The sequence below is a fragment of the Typopeltis vanoorti genome, chromosome 10, assembly GCF_054136105.1.
Source record: "Typopeltis vanoorti isolate ZY-2024b chromosome 10, IOZ_Tvanoo_1.0, whole genome shotgun sequence".
NCBI classification, from domain to species: Eukaryota; Metazoa; Arthropoda; class Arachnida; order Uropygi; family Thelyphonidae; genus Typopeltis; species Typopeltis vanoorti.
Genome location: NC_143558.1, coordinates 5,414,032 through 5,432,941, shown reverse-complemented (window position 1 = coordinate 5,432,941; position 18,910 = coordinate 5,414,032). Strand labels below are relative to the sequence as shown.

Sequence of the window (18,910 nt, the reverse complement as noted above, 5' to 3'; positions counted from 1 at the left end):
TTGAGATGCAATAGTAAAAAAATTCACCCAGGATTTATTCCAATTACCCCACCTTCCCAGAGGACAGCACAATGGTAAAGAAGCAGTACATTCTAGACTGTTTTTAAAAGGTACAGTGCTAGATATAGGAATACTGTTTAGAATAATGTACAGGAAATTACAAACTTTCTGCAATGAGATATCACATTTTATAATTTAAGAATGTACAGAAAAGGAATAATGCTCAGGAGTAGAAGAACATTTTTTGTTTCTTAAAAGGCATTTTCTTATACCTAAGAAACTTACCCTGGAATGAGTCTACAGTGCTCCATCACATCTGTTTTGCATCTTATCTTATGATTTACTGAATGTATTATATATTTTATTATTATTTTATTTTTAAAATCCAAAACAAAAGGGGAGACTACAGTTTCCAGTTATTATTATTACCCAAGACCCCTAGGAGTCAAAGACTCATCTAGGAGGTCCTTTTATCATATTCACAGCTCATCATACCATGCTTTAAACACACTCAAATTTTCTGCAGATACCACACTCTCAGGCAAGGCATTCCAATCATTCACAACTCTGCATGAAAAAACCTACTTCTCACTCCCCTAGTCACACCCTCTTTATACAGTTTCCAGGAATGACCACACTAATAAGGCCAATAATGGAATACAGCACCTATCTGGTCATCTTTGGCTTCATCGGTAAAGAAAAAATGAGTACAAAGTACAAGGCAAAAGCATCCAAGATTATCACTGGTGAAGTCTCATTGACTAACAACATCAGAGCCCAAGAGGAATGTGGGCTTGACCTGCTGGAGAACAGACAAAAATTTACGACCATAAAATTCATTAACAATATCAGAAGCTACCAAAACAATCATATCTCCCTAAACATTTATGAACATTGGAATCAAAAATGCAGCCTTCACAGATCATCAACTTTACCATATGATGACACTATCAGGAAGGAAATAAGTCTTGATCAGCTGAATGCCCACATAAACAAAGAACCTCTATTTTCCAGTCCTTTACCTAATCTCGCAGAGGACCTCTGTGAGAAAAGGGTATATGTGGAACTACGAGGGGGGTGATTATGAAGAGCTCAGGAGACAGCTTGCAGGTGTAACATGGAATGAGGAGTTAGCTGGAAAAGAGATCAATGAAGCTTGGGGGATTTTCAAAAACTATCTAGCAGATGAAATGTCTAAATGTATTTCAAGGGTGAGAAAGTTAAACAAGGTAGGTGCGAGATGAATGAATAAAGATATTAGCATGCGATACAGAGAAAGAGGGCATTGTGGAGGCAGCATAAGAGACGTGGAAATAACCAATTCCATGAGGTATACAAAGCCCAGGCAAGGAGGGTGACCTGGTTGGTGAGAGCAGCTAAAGAGAGGTATGAACAGCAGTTAGCTAATGAAGCCAAAAAGAATCCTAAGGAGTTCTTTCAATATGCAGCCAGCAAAAGAAAGAATGATTATGGAAGGATAACATTGATAGGAGAAAATGGTATAAAGACAGCTGTTGCAGAATGTGTGGTGGAGATACTCAATGAGCAGTTTATAAAGGTCTTTCAATCTCGTGAATGTGACTACATGGAGAGATTGAGAGCAGTAGATGATGGGAAGGAGAGACTGACTGTAAGTGAGCAAGAGGTGTATATGGGGAGTTGAGTAAACTAGATGTTAATAAGGCTGTGGGACTTGATAATATATCACCATGTATTCTGAAGGAATGTGTCAAGGAGTTGACACTGGCCTTGACATATTTTTTTAATACGAGTCTTGCACTCGGTCGAGTTCCTAACGAGTGGAAGGAGGGCAAGATTATGGCACTTCATAAAGGAGGTGATCGAACTCGAGCATCAAATTATAGGCCTATCTGTGTGTCAGGTGTTGTGGTTAAGTTGTTGGAGAAGCTTGTGAGAACTAGGATCCAGAGTTGGGTTGACAATAATGGTATTATCTTTGATGGACAGCATGGATTTGCTAAAGGGAGGTCATGTTTTAATAATCTACTTACTTATTACAATAAAGTGACTGCTTCCTTGGACAGAGGAGAGGGATACCCAGTGATATACTTAGATTTCACAAAGGCTTTTGATAGAGTACCTCATGATAAATTGATAGTCAAACTAGAGCAGATGGGGTTGGATATTAGATTAGTGCATTGAATTGGAGACTGGCTATCTGATAGATATCAACAAGTTGTGTATGGGGGAGCGATATCCAGGAAAAGGAAAGTCACTAGTGGAGTGCCTCAGGGGTCTGTTTTAAGGCCATTACTGTTTAACTTGTATATTAATGATATAGGTGAAGATTTGGATGGAGATGTTCAGTTGTTTGCAGATGATGCAGCTGTGGAGGCCATCAAAAAATGGCAATACCAAGCTCACACAAGACATCCATCAACTTTTAAATTAACTAAAGGCCAAAGAACTCAACCAAGAAACTGACATAACTCTTGCTGATGCTAACACACTAGCAAAAGCTAGACTAAATCAGTGATTTGTGCCACTGATTTCCATTGAAATCAGTGGCACAACGTCAAATTCCCGAAATCAATGCTGACAGAAAGACCTCCGCCACGATAGCAAGACTATGAACAGGACATTATAGAAGAATGAAAATCAATACAGATGATACGAGAACATATAGAAACTGCAACAACTGCCCTAATACCGAACTGACACCAACTCACATTTTTACCTGTCCAGCAATTACAGTAGCCTTGCAAGCAATAGACCTAATCCTGAACAACAGCTCTACACAAACAAAATTTCCGACATAGACAAAGCAGTTCAAGGAGCACATGAAAATATCTAAGACTCTTCAAAGGACAAGACAACAACATGGATGACCTCTGGTTCTCCCCTGATCTCCCACTATTTTCTGTAGAACTTCTCCAGCATTGATCCCATAAGAATCCCTTACTAACTTGTGGGTCTATCATATCTCCCCTCTTCTTCCTGTTGTTATGTCGTCAGTCCCTCGTAAATTTATATTCTAAGTTACTATTATTTATCACTTTAGGATATCAGCTATTCCATTGCCGACAAATTTATAATTGTTTAAAACGACTGAGGCAGCCGGCAATTGAATTCTGATAAACAATTAGACAACTCTAAAATAACAAAGGGATCACGTGATTTGCAGTCGTGGCTCCCCTCTTTCTTTCTTATGAAAATGGATTCCCCTTTTACTTATACAGGTCCGAAGATTTAATAAGTGGTAATTCAAATCTCAGAAAACAACAGACTCATGAACTTGGGTTAAAGAAATACATTTATTTTAAACACTTGCATATATACACTTTAAGTAGCAACTTCAATACTAAAGAGTCTGAACTCCCCCCCATTTAGGCTAAGATATCCAAAATTTCTACTCCTATTTTTAATCTAACAATCCCACACCCTTTTTGTATTATTATATTCAGAGTTCTCTCATGTCACGTACTGAAAATTGTATTCTATATCTATCCTATAAAACTATACATATTAACTTACATATTGCTCTCTATATTCTCCATTATTCTACCAATCAACCAAATTTTGTAAATCACAAAACTTATCACAGGAAGCATTATACAGACCTGTTCACCATCTTAGTACCTGCCTCTGGATCCTCTATCTGCTCCAAATCCCCAGCCTCATCAGTTTCATTAAGTACAGTTTAATGAACTATTATCCTTTGTCCATAATGTTAATTACTGCAATCATCCTGCAAGATCTGACCTTGAAAGGATATTGGAACATTATTAAAAGTGGGAGTGAAGTAGGATCTTTCTTGTAGGTTATAAGATGGAACTGAGTTTTAATAGCATTGAAATTCACTAAGTTGCCTTCACTCCATTTAAGAATGGTGATTATGTCAATGTTTAAGTTGTTTGCTATGGAAGGCCATGAGACTTCAATCCTTTGAGTCAGTGTTTCTCAACCTGTGGTCTGCAGGCAGACTTAAATTAAATATATTTTTTTAATTATCCAAACAAAAATTAAAATTGAATAAGTAAAAATTATTGAAATAAAATGGATACTTAAAAAAACCAACAAATAGTGGCAGATTCTGCCGAACATTAAAGTTTGCGCATAGCAAAGACAGGGAAACCTCATTCCATTGGAGAAAATTTACTACTTCAGCTATAAAAGATGTGGTAAAAACTATGTTTGGCAACAAGTTACTAAAAGATGTTGATTTGATTCCTTTTTCAAATGACACTGTCAGTCACAGAATTAATGATATGGCAGGTGACGTAGAATCTCAGTTAATTGAAAAAGTTAAGAGCCCTTATTATGCATTACAAATAGACGAGAGTACTGATGTTACAAATGATGCACAGTTAATATGCTATGTAAGATATGTGCATGATAACAAGATCTCATCTTCCTTTTTCCCTCTTCTACCTTGCGACGTCTAGGGTTTATTAATCATTGGACTTCAAACCGTTCACAGGATAATGTCAGCCCTATGTCCTGGTGTATCCTATGTCCATAGTGTTGAGTTCTCAAGGCCGGTATGCCTGCATTGTGGGATGAAAAACCCCTGGATAAACTGGGGGAAAAACCCTACTGTCCACACTCAAGACCGGCTAACTTGGCTATGGCTGAGGAAGATTCTTCAGTTCCTCACATCACCGACAGGAATCGAACCTAGGACACTTCTTCCCCAGGCATATGGTTGCAAAGCACACACCCACTAGGCTAACCACAGAGACATGCTAACAAGATTCACAACAATATTGTTTTGTAGAACTTTGTCATTCCGAACAACTGGAGAAGAAATATTTCACACTCTTTTTAAGTGCATAATACACAAAGGGATACAGTGGGAAAAATGTGTAGGTTTCTGTTTGGATGGAGCTCACACCCTTATAGGCAGGCATAGTGGGGTTATTTCCATGGCAAGGAAGTAGCTCTGGATATGAATTGGATACATCGTTTCATACATAGCAAAGCATTAGCCTTCAAAGGAATGCCACCAGAATTTAAAACTGTGCTATACAATGCTGTAAAGCTAGTTAATTTTATTAAGGCTCAACCGTTAAATAACAGGTTATTTTCAGTACTCGGCAATGAAATGGGCAGTGAATATATATATATATATATATATATATATATATATATAACTTTTGCTTCATTCTGAAATTTGTTGGCTTTCCAAGGGCAAAGTACTAACAAGGTTATCTCAATTAAGGCACAAAGTTTTGTTTGTAAATTAACGTAATTCTGATTTTGCATCACTCGTTGACGAAGCATGGTTATCAACACTATCCTATCTTTCAGACATTTTTGCAAAATTAAATGAACTAAATCTCTCTGTTCAGGGATATTCTTTAACTGTTCTTGATGCCTATGACAAAATAAAGGCATTCGAGAGAATGAGTATTCAAAGTATTCAAATTGTCTTTTACATACTAAGTATGTAAAAGACAATTTGCACCTTTTCCAACATTGGAATCCTTTTTAGTGGAAAATTATATTTTTGTTGATTCTGAGTTTCTGGAAAGGGTTTGTGATCACCTCAAAACTCTGAAACAGAATTTCGTAACATATTTTCCGAATAACTTTTATAAGAAATTTCTGCGGATTCGCGATCCATTTCAGGATCACACCCATGAGAATGACCTTTCGTTATCAAAAAAATAACAGTTAATTGAGCTTTCGAGTGACAGTGGGCTTAAAATGCAATTCCGTGATCTTGGTTTGACTTGATTCTGGATCTCGCCTTCAGTGAGAAGTGAATTTCCTGAATTATCTGAAGAAGTATTGAAAACCATCATGCAGTTTTCTACAATCTATCTTTGTGAAAAAGGATTTTCATCGCTCCTTCAAATAAAAACAAAATACAGAAATCATCTTAGTGTGTGCTGATCTTCAACTGAATTTGACCAATGTTGAGCCAGATATCCAGCAACTCTGCAAGGGCCGAGAAGCTCAACCATTTCATTAAAAGTAAGTAGCAACATAATTATATCATATTGTTTATTTATTTAATAAAAATTACAACATTGTCCAATGATGATACACTTTTAATCGTTTACTTCCAATTTAACTATGTTTCCATATGTATTCAAAAAATTAAAAGAATTATTTATAACACAGTTTATAAGTCCATAATTTCTAAAATGAGTATTCAAAACATGCTTTTAGATTTATTATGTTATAAATGGCACAGTTTTTCCCAAATGTTGGTAATCCCCACAGAGGTTTTTTTTTTTAAATTGCATAACTTAGTGGTCCATAGAATAGTTTTAGGCATTTTACTGGTCTTTGGGTTTAGAAAGGTTGAGAAATGCTGCTTTGAGTACTACAGGGTTCTGCAAATGAGGAAGAGGAATGGAGAGTATTGTCATCTGCAAAACTATTAATAGGATTTGAAGCGAGAGAGACCAAGACATGCAATGAACAACCAGTGAGGAAGCTAGCAATCTAATCACAAAGTGTAGGAGGAATACCATAAAAGGGTATCCTGTTCAGGAGGCCTTGATGCCAAACACAATCAAATGCCTTTAAAATATCAAGTGTCAACACATGGGTTTCTGTAAATCTTTACATGGCATGTGTCCAAAGCTGAGTAAGGTTAGCAAGATCTGTTCTAAAATGAGGCTGGAAGAATCCATATTGGTGATCACTAATTAATTGATGGGTCACCAGGTAGCAAAGAAGCTGGCTGGTCATTATCTTCTCCATCACTTTTGAGTACTGAGATGAGAGCAATGGAATGATAGTTTGAAGGCTAACTTTCACATCCCTTTTTAGGTACTTGCTTCTATGCTGTTGGACATATGCCAGATGAATTAGGCAGCTTATATGGGATAAGGATGGGTGTTAATTCTGGGGCACAAATTTTGAGCACAACTGGAGGAATACCACCTGAAACAGTAGCCTTATTAGTACCCAGATTAACCAGGATTTTCCTGATGGCCTTCTGGCAAAAATTCAGAGGAGACATGCAATTGACACTTTATGGTACTGCAGGTGATCTTGGTCATCTAAACAAGAATTAGAGGAAAATAGAGGTGCCAAGAGGTCTACAGTATACGTGGAAGAGGTTATATTCTCACCCTCTCTTATACCATCAAGGTATAAGAGGGTGAGAATGATATATGGCATTTCCTCTAACTAGAGAAGAAATACATTTAAAGAACTGGCAATACCATGGAAGCTGGGAACGACCTGGTTGAGAGAGGTTATGCATTGCACAATCACCAACCAACAATGGCCCCATTTGCTATTGCAAATGGGGCCATTGTTGGTTGGTGATTTTAGCATCCTTGATGTTCCTCCTTCAAAATACGTTTGGAAACAATTAGTCTTGGCTTTATAGTAAATTTCCAAATATTTTAGTTTTGGTGGTTGCTGTATATTACAATCCACCAAAACACACTTCTACTAAACATTTCCAACAACAGATGTAACTAAGAGTATTTACAATTTCAGTGCCATTTCATTATTACATAGTGCAGTATTGAGAGTCACAGGAGTCATAATTAGTGATTTTTTTTTTGTACTGTTGTGTTTAAACATGAATAGCCATAAAGTTCTATTTATCAATATAATGAAACTTATTAGTTATGAAATTTATGATTTATGAAACCTATAAATACTACTAATCACAAATGAACTGCAAAAATAAGCATGCACAAAACAGAAATTTATGGAACAACACCCACCCTAATTCAAGGGATAGGAAGACAGAGATAATCATGCTCATTTGGAGCTTTCAAGACACTAAGTAAAGGCTTGTATTTGGAAGGGGATTAGAGAAAGCAGAATCACAGTTTTAACACTGATATATATATATATATATATATATATATATATATATATATAGCAATTCTAGCTGGGATAAAGTACTATAAAAATACAGACACAGAGATATATAGAAATATAGAGCTTTCAAGACACCCACTAATGGCTTACTGTATTGGAGAGAAAGAGAAATCTCAGTTGTAGCACAGATATATAGCAATAAGAGCTGGGATAGATGATAGTATAAAAATTCAAGCACCAGATAGCTTTCAAAAGTATTTCAAGTACGTTTTCACTAGGTTATGACAGCAATTCCCATAAAACCTATGAAACTAGTATCACGGGTAGGTCCAAGGTAAGAAAGAGTGAGGAAAATTACTAACATTTGTATTATAGAATAATGATTCACATATGAGACTACAATGTTTTTGAAATATTAACAGAAGTTAATATTTCAAAATTAACTTCTTTTTTTTTTTAATTTCTAATTTTTAATTTAGAAATTTAATTTTTAATTTCTAAGGGCATGATGCAATATACATCTGTTAAATGTATGTATTCTACGGCTAGTTTGTTGTTGTATATAAGACTGAAAATGCAATTTCCAAGAGGTGTAACTTTGTCACTGCTACATGACACTGGCTAACTGACTATCAGTTGAAAAGTCCTTATAGAGATTTTTCACATCCTAGACAGGATTCAAACTTGGGTCTTTACAACCAAAGGGCAATATGATGCATTCTTCTGGTAATACATAGGCACCACTTAACAGTGAAAACAGCACACACACTGGAGGTGAAGGAAAAGGATGTTGGCATAGTGACTTCAAAGTTGAAATAATAATCATGGTATGGTGTTAAAAGCATCTAAAGTCCCAATAACATAATTATTAATTTATTTATTACTCGATGCGTATGTGTGGTTGCGGAAAGATGTGACCGATCTGGTTATAATGATAAAAATTTGGTAAAGCTTGACTGGCATTTAAAATACCATTATATTTACGAACAGCCTGCACAGAGGCACTATTTTCCCCTTCATAAGATTTAGTATAGCAAGAAAAAATTCGACATGGAACACTATTTGACTTCCCACAAAAGGCAATTTCAAAATAATGCCTGATGATGATCTTCTTTAATCATTACTTAGTTCAACTTCCTCATTTTTAAAATGGGATGAATCTAAATTTTCTTCATGCGATTTGGTTTCAAAATCCACTTACCGTTAATATACTTTCCACGACACATATTTAACCAACGAATGCCAGACTAAAAATTCTTCGTTATCAGCTGCAGTGCAAGGGTGGAAATACATAAACAAGACTGAGAAGCAAACACGTCTGTGCTTGTCATCAAGTGACCAGCTAATATTATGTAAGTGGAAAATCATGCCATTTATTTTTTGATATTCTTTATTGTTATTTTAAGTTGTTTTGTATAGTAGCATACTTCAATATCTCTCTTTATACAATGTACATATAATTATATCTAAAATGTTAACATATTACTAAATAAATTTCATTTATTAAGATACCTCAGGAATCTCTCACATGCTAACTGCGCTTGTAGCTACTGCACACATGCGTATTCCTCACGTTTTCAGAATTGGCGGGGAAGGGGTGTAATTGAAATTAGTAGGCTGAACCGGGATGAGATCTGTTTAAGAGGAATTCTCATAGAAAGAGGGAAATTTTCTTCCACTCTTTTATATGCTTTATAAAACTAAAACATTTTTTATGTAACTGAAAATGAATGCAGATAAATAAATATATTCTACTTCAAATAAATCTGAATTCGAAATTTTCGAAAAAAAAAAAACATATTTTTAACACTCAACTTCCACGAATACTATGAACAATAAAACAAAAATAATATTATGTTTACATGTATATTATTTCTGGGAAAACTCCCATGTTACTCCTCATTATAAACTATTATAATACAGCTATATTGCCTGCTTCAGTTTAGGAGTGCCCCTGTTTAAATGTCATTGGCTATTTACTCATGGGTTCTTAGGGCATTATGAGTGTAGATGTACTAAAAAGTATATGTAGCTTAAGGAATAGAAATTGCACATACCTTTTTCTGGGTGTTGTGGCTTTTCCTCTGTCTGCGATGTCGAGAACTGCAGAGTGTGTGTGTGTGTGGTGTGGGGGGGGTAGGCAGTTTGGTAGAATAAGTTAGAAAAACCCGGGTTTTTTTCGTAATATATAGAAACATATACTTTTATATAGGGTGGGCAAAAAAGTGAAAGGGTTAATTTTTTAAAATAAGGAGGGGGAAGGGGAAAGGTGGTTGACGGGGTGTGGACCGTTTCGACTATTCGTGGTCATCATCGGAACATATTGGGAAAGGCACTTTCCCAATATGTTCCGATGATGACCACGAATTCGATGATGACCACGAATCCGATGATGGCACTTTCCCAATATGTTCCATCAGAACATATTGGGAAAGTGTACATAAAGGGTACAAACGGAGTAGAAGGTAGCACAAAATTATTGAAAAATTGACCGAAATTCAGATAACTCGATAAATTTTAGTAAAAGATGCCAAGTGTACCACATTTCATTAAATTTTATTCAACTAGAGGGGAGTTATAATACTTAGTATTATTGGAATCATTCTGTTATTAAAAATGTTCGATTTAAACCAAAAGTTCAAATTTTATTCGAAATGACTGATTTATTTAAAATCTGCCCATCAGTAAAGAAATAATATGCAGTATAGGTAGTCTAAAGAGATCTTATAGGTATTTAATCATATTTTTAATATTCAAACATCACTAATTTGGGGACAATATATTCCCCATCGCCTTGCACTCTGCACATGCTTTTGCTTAAGAACAAAAGTTGAATTAGTTTATTTTTTCGTTAGGTTCGATTTCTGGATAAATTTATACCTGTAATTCTTTGTGAGATTTTCCATAGTTACATGACATCTGATTCTCAACTTTTTCACATTCCTTTGAGACTTCTGAGGAATATTTGATGAGCTCTGTCCAGTTTATTCGGTTATTAAAGACCAACCAGGACTTCTATCTTCACTTAAACAGTTGCTTTTCTTCCCTCGTACACGCCTCAAACCCGTCCAACCTTGGAATACTGCGCCTGAGTTTCGGTGGTGCAATTAAAGTCTCCACAATTTCTTGATGCTGTTCAGAAGAGCAAATGATTGATGACCACTCTCACAGACTCTCTGTCTTATAGACGGCCAGTTTTCGAACTTGGTTTCTTCTAAAGATATTTCCTTTGGCGCTCTTCAGCAGAAATGGGGTTCTTATCAACAGGATCCCAACGTTCTTTTACAGATGAAATGATCGCTCACCGAACTAGCTACTCCTAGTCATTCTGCATTTCATCTACCTTTGCTCTGTGAAACAGTCTTTTTCTGAAGTATTCTGCAGGGACAATAATCTCCAGATCTTTAAAAAGAATAATCAGCCAGCATGGTTGGCTGAGTGGTTAGTGTATCTACTCTCCAGCCAAAAGGCTGCGGGTTCGAATTCCGCCGTGGGCATGGATGTTTGTGATTGTCTGTGAAGATAGCAGTGGTGGACAGTAGATGGCGTTGGTGTAGATGATGCTGTTTGCTGTAGTTAGAGAATTGAGTGGTGGAGACAGAGAGTTGTAAAGTGGGTGCCCTCCCTCAAAGAGTCTTTGGACTCCTTGCAGGTGTCAAGTAATAATAATGAAAGAATATTATTATTTACTAATTATATGAAGAGCCAAAAGCTTCAATTCGGCGACATGAGCTTATTTAAGTTAAAGGATATTATATCCCATATTGTTTCTTAGCCAAATAAGAAACTCAAAGAGTTTCATGCCAAATATAGAAACTATATAAAGTTCGGCGATTCCAAGCGTAAGCAAATACCTGGATAGTGCAGCAACTGACCCTTGAAGGTAGCGCAAGCTGAGGCAACTCATAGAAAAGGTGGAGCAAACTCCAATCACTATTCTTGATATTTACCAATAATGTGAACTTAACTCCTAGGAGCTGTATTATTGTTCAACATTATGAGAGAAGGTCGGTTTCGACCTTCTTTGAGGTCTCATCAGTGAGTAGGTAGACCTAGTTCTACCTACTAGGTAGGGTAGAGTAGGTAGACCTAGTTCTACTGAACTAGGTCTACCTACAGCTTGCACTACCTTCAATGGTCAGGTGCTGCACTATCCAGGTATTTGCTTACTCTTGGAATCGCCGAACTTTATATAGTTTCTATATTCGGCATGAAACTCTTTGAGTTTCTTATTCGGCTAAGAAACAATATGGGATATAATATTCCTTAACTTAAATAAATTATTATTTACTATTATTACAATGGCATGTTGTAGAGTAGGTAGACCTAGTTCTACTGAACTAGGTCTACCTACTCACTGATGAGATCTCAAAAAAGGTCGAAACCGGTGTGGGTTTCGACCTTTTTTGAGATCTTCTCTCATAATGTTGAACAATAATACATCTCCTAGGAGTTAAGTTCACATTATGGGTAAATATCAAGAATAGTGATCGGAGCTTGTCCCACACTTTCTATGAGTTGCCTCAGCTTGCACTACCTTCAAGGGTCAGTTGCTACTCTATCCAGATATTTGCTTACGCTTGGAATCGCCGAACTTTATATAGTTTCTATATTCGGCATGAAACTCTTTGAGTTTCTTATTCGGCTAAGAAACAATATGGGATATAATATCCCTTAACTTAAATAAACTATTATTTACTATTATTACAATGGCATGTTGTGGACAAACTCCAGTTAGAAGATAATTGGTTTTAATAATAAAATAATAGAACAAATAAATACTTTCAATTATCTTGGATGGGAAATATCATATAAAGGAGAAAAATACATAAAATTAAAAATTTCAAAAATTTAAAAATTATAGGCTTGATAAATAGAACACTCAATCCAAATATAGTACAAAAAGAAACACGCGTGAAAATATACAATGCTTTAGCAGTACCCACATTCGTGTGTTGAGGCTTAAGTGCTGTGCAGAATTCATGCTGGAGATTTAAATCTTTTAAGCCTCACTGTAAACTTGCTACCTTTATCCGTTCCACCAAAGACCATCTCCCTCCTCTCTCGGTACCTGGAGTATATAGAGTACCATGTACCTGTAAACTGGCTTACTTCGGACAGACAGGCAGATCAGCATCCATCTCGTTAGAGGAACACAAGTCATACATCTGCAATCACGATTATGGTCAATCTGGCCTTGCAGACCATGTTTTGGATACAACCTACAGGATCTCCTGGAAAAAAACTACCATGCCCACCATAGTAAATTCAAAAAAGAAAGACTGTTTTCATCTGTACTCAGGAATCAACCTAATTTAACCAAATACGGTTGCATTAAACTTCCCAAAATTTGGGAAACATTAATTATAAGAGATCCCTCTTTACATCCTAGGCCACCTGCAAATACCCATAGAGGGTGCACCACCTAGATAGGACTTTAGTTTCTCTCACTACTGTATTGTATTTGTGTGTGTGTTGTTACAAAAAGTTTTTTGTAATCCGTGAAGATGTTTCTCTGATAGAGACGAAATATTAGAAGTATTAAAATTAGTTTTAATCCTTTCTCAGTGCTGATAATATTCCATTAAACCTCCAACATGAAGCAGTGCCCACATTATTTTATGGTAGTGAAATTTGAGCAATAAACAAAGAATAAAAACAATGAGATTTATGAGAAGAACTGCAAAATACACATTATTAGATCAAAAAAGAACGAAGACATTTTAAAAGAACTAATAACAAAATCCATAGAAGAAAAAAAAATAATTATAAACAAAAATGGATCGAACATGTAAACTGAATGGCCAACACTCAATATACTAAACAAATACTAAAATATAAGTCAATTGGAAAGAGAAGGCAGCATAGACCTCAAAAAAGGATATTGGATGGATAATGAGACCAGAACAGACCAATATGGTCTGTACCCGTAATTAGTGTTATGATGATGACTATTATTACGTGACACCTCCAGGGAGCACAAGGACTCATCGCGGGAGAGCACTAAATACATCTCATCCTCTCCACTACTACTTAATTCTCCTACTATTACACTACAAATGTTCTAAAGGTCCATTTGTCTGTATGCGGGAGAAAATACCCTGCTACCTCCATATGAGATCGGCTAACTCACTTTCAATTGAAAAAGCACATATGAGGATTCCCCTCGTCACGACGAGAATCGAATTTTATTATCAACACATTACTTTGCTTTTAACTCCTACATACATTTATTTGCTATAGGCCATGTGGACTTTATATGTGGGAATAATATGAAACAAAAATGCTACTTTTACTTATTTTTTATTATTTATTTTTATTTTTTTATGCTTGTGCCTTGCTGGTTCACGGTTTTGTGCCTATTATAAACTAATCATCCAAAACGTGAATGAAAATATTAATGTTTTGAATGGACAATGAAAATAGATAGTATCAATATTCTAAAATATTGGTACGATCTATTTTAGAAATCTCACCACGAAGAAATACTTCATTCAGAAAGATTATGTTTTTAGTAGTTGAGAAATATGTCAAGCAATTGACGCAATAACTGTGTCGGGATAGTGAGTATGCTCGTTATATGTGTCCTCAGACAGATTACTATTATTATTATTATTATTTTATTTTATTTTTTCAGGAGCCAAAGTTCTTCCACCTACCACATGAACCTGTGGGTAACTCAATTTCGGTTGAAAGGTTTTGTAAATGTTTGCCTCCTGGACTGGATTAAAATCTAAGATAGTAGTAATAATGTTTCTGCCATAAGAAATCCAGTAACAATATTTTTTATTCTACCAATAGAGTAACAAATGTAAATTATGATTCTTCCTCGCTTGAATCCTTTATTCTCTAATTCATATATTTCATTTCACTGCCTTTGTTTCATAATTATTTTATTGTGAAATATTATATATGTACAGTGTATTCTAAATCAAATCACAACATACAGTATAAAACAACAGCAAATTATTAAGTCATCTTTTCAGATAATTATCATATGTTCGGCTTTGCGATTTCTGGAAACCACAAATTCTACTGCTCCTGAATTGATCTTTCCATTGAGAATCAGTGTTCACAGTTTAGGATCTTAAATAAATAAAGAGATCTGGAAGCTTATGTGAGATGCATATAAATCCGCAATACAAAGATCCAAGAAAGCATTATACCCAAAACCCGGAAGAATTACGAAATATTTAAAACACTGGCACTAATAAAAACTTCAGTTTCTTTTGTTAAATGGAAAAAAAAATACTCATCCGATTTTTGGTGATGATGCGTTTAATATGTTCTAGTGATTACAGGCGTATCAGATAACTTCCTGAAAAAATTCACACGACATTCCTTACTATTTCAAGGACCAATAAAATGTTCGCCTCTGTACATAACACATCCTTTAGGCAAAGGAGGAAGCTGCGCCTTACGCTGTCTTGCCGGAGGTAAAGAAAATAACAAACTTTCAGCAGTTCTTGATGGGCTACCAACCTCTCCTCTAGGATCCTGCACCTCCATACTGGAAATTAGAATTTTTGGTTCTTGTTCAAGTGCACTGACTGTCATTGTTTCTTGGCTACCAGAATTATGCAATTCGTCTATGGAAGTATAATCACGAAAGTCACCTTGCCCGTTGCTGGAAACTGGGATATCAACAGGCAAATCTGTATTATTGGGAACCAGTTGAGAACTTGATTTGTCCAGAGAATTATTCAGAAGATTTGTGAACTCAGTTCCTCCCAAGTTTTCGGAAGTACTCCTTTCCCTTAAAAATCTGTGGTTATTGCCAGAGGATTGCGGTGGGGATAAATTTGTGAGCTTGATTTCTTCAACATCAGGTTCATAATTATCATTAGGTACACCACCTTCGGCCATTCTTTCTGCACGTCTTCTTCTTCTTCTTCTTCGTTTTAAACAAAAAACAACAATGGGACCGAAAAGAACTCCGAGAACAAGAAATGAAACGCTTAGAAGTATTACCCACAAATGGCTACCTGCTTTTGAGAAGTGCTCTTTAAACTTCGAGTCAACATCCATATCGCAGTCACTGCATTCTTCAGGCACTTCTTTCTGACTGGCCACCATGGAATTTGGATGAAGAGGAGGAGGAGGTGGAGGTAATGGAGGAACATCGTCATAGCACAATTTCGTACAACTTAGTTGACTGGTGTGTGGAGATAACTTGTCCATTATATTTAAACCTGTAAGAAATGCAGAGTTAACAACATCCAAGAACACACATAAAGTGAATAGTGAATTACAGATTATAAACTTTTATAAATGCATTCCTGGAGAGTCGGCTTGTGAAGCCGTTCGGCCGAGTCGAGAAGCGAAACTAAATACACGGGAAAGAACGATGAATAAAACTGATTATGATATTACATAACTGTATTATTTTATGTATGGCGTATACTTTCAGTGGTATTTTATGAAAACAAAGATTCAACTCACAGTGCTTCTATTATGGATTTTTTTTTTTCTCACAAGAAACAGTTTTACAGATTGGTATCTGACTTTTATTCTAATTGTCCCCGAGAATATGCAAATAATCATCTGCTTCACATGGGGCGAATCCCGACTTTTGCTTGACAGAAATCATTATTGCTTTTACCACTTCCTGTTTCATGAATATAAATGTCTTCATATTTTCACTAAGATTTATTTCATATTTTTAATTGGTGCTAAATGAAAATTCCAAACATCTGATTTTTGTGTGTGTATGTGGGGGGGGGGGGAAGACATCTAGATTTTTCACTGGTTCAACTTGGAAAAAAAAAGTATGGAAACCTGTTATGCTACATAAAATCCGTTTTGTACTTCATCAATGTTGGTTAGTTGAATTACTGACCAACATAGTTTAATTAATGTACTATAGGCTCCCGGCCTTTAATGTTGGAACTCACACAGCGAAATATGTTGCCATTGTGTTATAAATTGTATTTTAAAAAATATTTTATTTATGGGAAGTGATGCAGCTTATAAAGAAATAGTTTAAAACAGAATCCTATGCGAATAGCTGATTTTTATAATGCATTATTATCGGTATTACTTAATAAAAAGTGTAATAAAAATACAGTGATGATAATTACATTTTTCTATTAACTTACTAACAATGTGTCCGAAGGACCGGAATTACATAAAATCTGAGGTGGTGGTGGTGGTGGGGAACAATTTTTATTCGGCTGCTATAATAAAGTTTAGAAAATTTTACTTTATTTTTTGAAAAGCACAAGTGTTTCATATTTCGGGTAAAGAAAAAACGTATATGAAATAATATAAAATTTATTTTCTGTTTCTGTTTGTAAGCTTTCTGCGGTGAATGAACACACGATTTGATCACAGTCTATTTTTATGTGCGCTTTCGTTTTCGATAGCAAGGATTATTAGGCTTGATAAGTATTCCTAGACGCAACTAATAATTAAAGTCATACAGTTCATCCTCTTACGATGCGACACGATTTTCATTTTGCATATTTTTATTTCTGGTTTTCTTCGCATTCTATATATCATTTTGATTCTTGTTTCGTTTTCGCCGCCGGATAGTGCTGATAGCCACAGCAGCTTATGTAAACAACACTAAGTGATCTGTCATGACTACAATTACATCATAAGAGGAAGATTAATTGGCCAACGGACTTAGTACGCTAAAAAGGGGAAGAAAAAAACGTTTATTAAAAGCTGAATAGCAAGAACATGCAAAGGTACGATACATAAGAGATACCAGTTATATATGAGCTTGACCATTCGACTTCTTACTCAAGTCCGTTGCAAATACTGTATATGCAATATTAATACTTGAAATTTTTAAATACAAAAATGTTTGTAAAATTTCTTTCCAGGCAGTTGAAGTGAACGGACACCACAGTGTGAGGCACAAACAGCCATGATGCCCACCTTAATGAGATGTAGGACCTCCTTTCGCCGCGATGACTGCAGCAATTCTACATACTTTCCATAAGCGTAAGACAGCGAGCAATGGGAATTTCGAACTTTCTTTTTGTAGGCATGTAATGAGGTCCTGGATTGTTGTGGGAAGGACGTACCTTGACTTCACCCAAAGCTCCAGTTAATCCCATAGACGTTCAATAGGATTGAGATCAGAGCTCTGTGGAGGCCAATCAAGTGTGATGACGTTCTTGTCCACAAACCACGCAGTTACAGTGTTATGACACATGGTGCATTGTATTGCTGAAAGAGACAACGGTCAGTTCCACAGAAACGTCATAAAGTACGGAAAATGGCATCTTACAGAATGTTCAGATACCTCAATGAATTCAATGTTCGTGGCACCAAAAATAGAGGTGGGAGCCAAAACAGTTCCATACCATCACAACACCACCTCCGAATTTCATAGTTGGGATTACGCACTCTGGTAAGAGACCTTCACTGGGCATCCACACCAGTCCATCTGCTCAGTAGAGGGTGTAGCGTAATTCGTTGCTCCAAAACACCTTTCCAAGCTTCCATGTCCACTGTACACGCTCTTTGCACCAATGAAGACGACACTGCATGTTGGTTCGAGTACTGCGGGGCTTGAATATTGCGGTCCTACCATGGAAACTCAATGACTCGGTTCTGAATGTTTTTGTACAGATTCGCGTTCGAGTCAATGCCTGGAACTCCGCATTCAACGTGTCGGCCGACGAATGGCGATTTTTACACTATCCTTCGTAGTACCCTACGGTGAGTGTGATGGGTAATCCACTGCGGATAGTACTTGCACTTGATCTCCTGTGCATCCATCTCAGTATGGTATTACTCGTTGTTGACACGGGATAGCCCAATTTGCCTAAGAGATATGGCTGCAACATGGTATCCTATCAGAACGCCTCTTTCAAACGCCGTCAATTTCTTTCTCACAGCTATTTCACCCGGATTTAGTTGTGCTGACTTCGAAGCATCATATTCCTCCAATTTATATCGGTTAAAACACGTGATTCGTTTCATGGCGCAATGCACCTTGTTCCCAGGATGTTCGTGCACTTCTTTCCAAGTAGTCTCTCTCTCTCTCTCTCTCTCTCTCTCTCTCTCTCTCTCTCTCTCTCTCTCTCTCTCTCTCTCTCTATATATATATATATATATATATATATATATATATATATATATATATATAATAAGAATATAATAATAAGAATAATATACATATAATAAGAATATA

General features: G+C 36.0%; 1 protein-coding gene across 2 annotated transcripts in view; it reads right to left on the bottom strand.

Annotated features, from left to right (window-relative positions):
• The window catches only part of LOC150102145 (DNA polymerase eta-like), a 111,893-nt gene extending 102,872 nt beyond the window's left edge, over positions 1-9,021 (bottom strand). For both annotated transcript variants that reach the window (XM_090399260.1, XM_090399262.1), the window contains exon 1: positions 8,963-9,021. The gene's annotated coding sequence lies outside the window, so the exon portion shown is untranslated. The remainder of the gene's footprint in view (positions 1-8,962) is intronic.
• Positions 9,022-18,910: the final 9,889 nt, after the last annotated feature.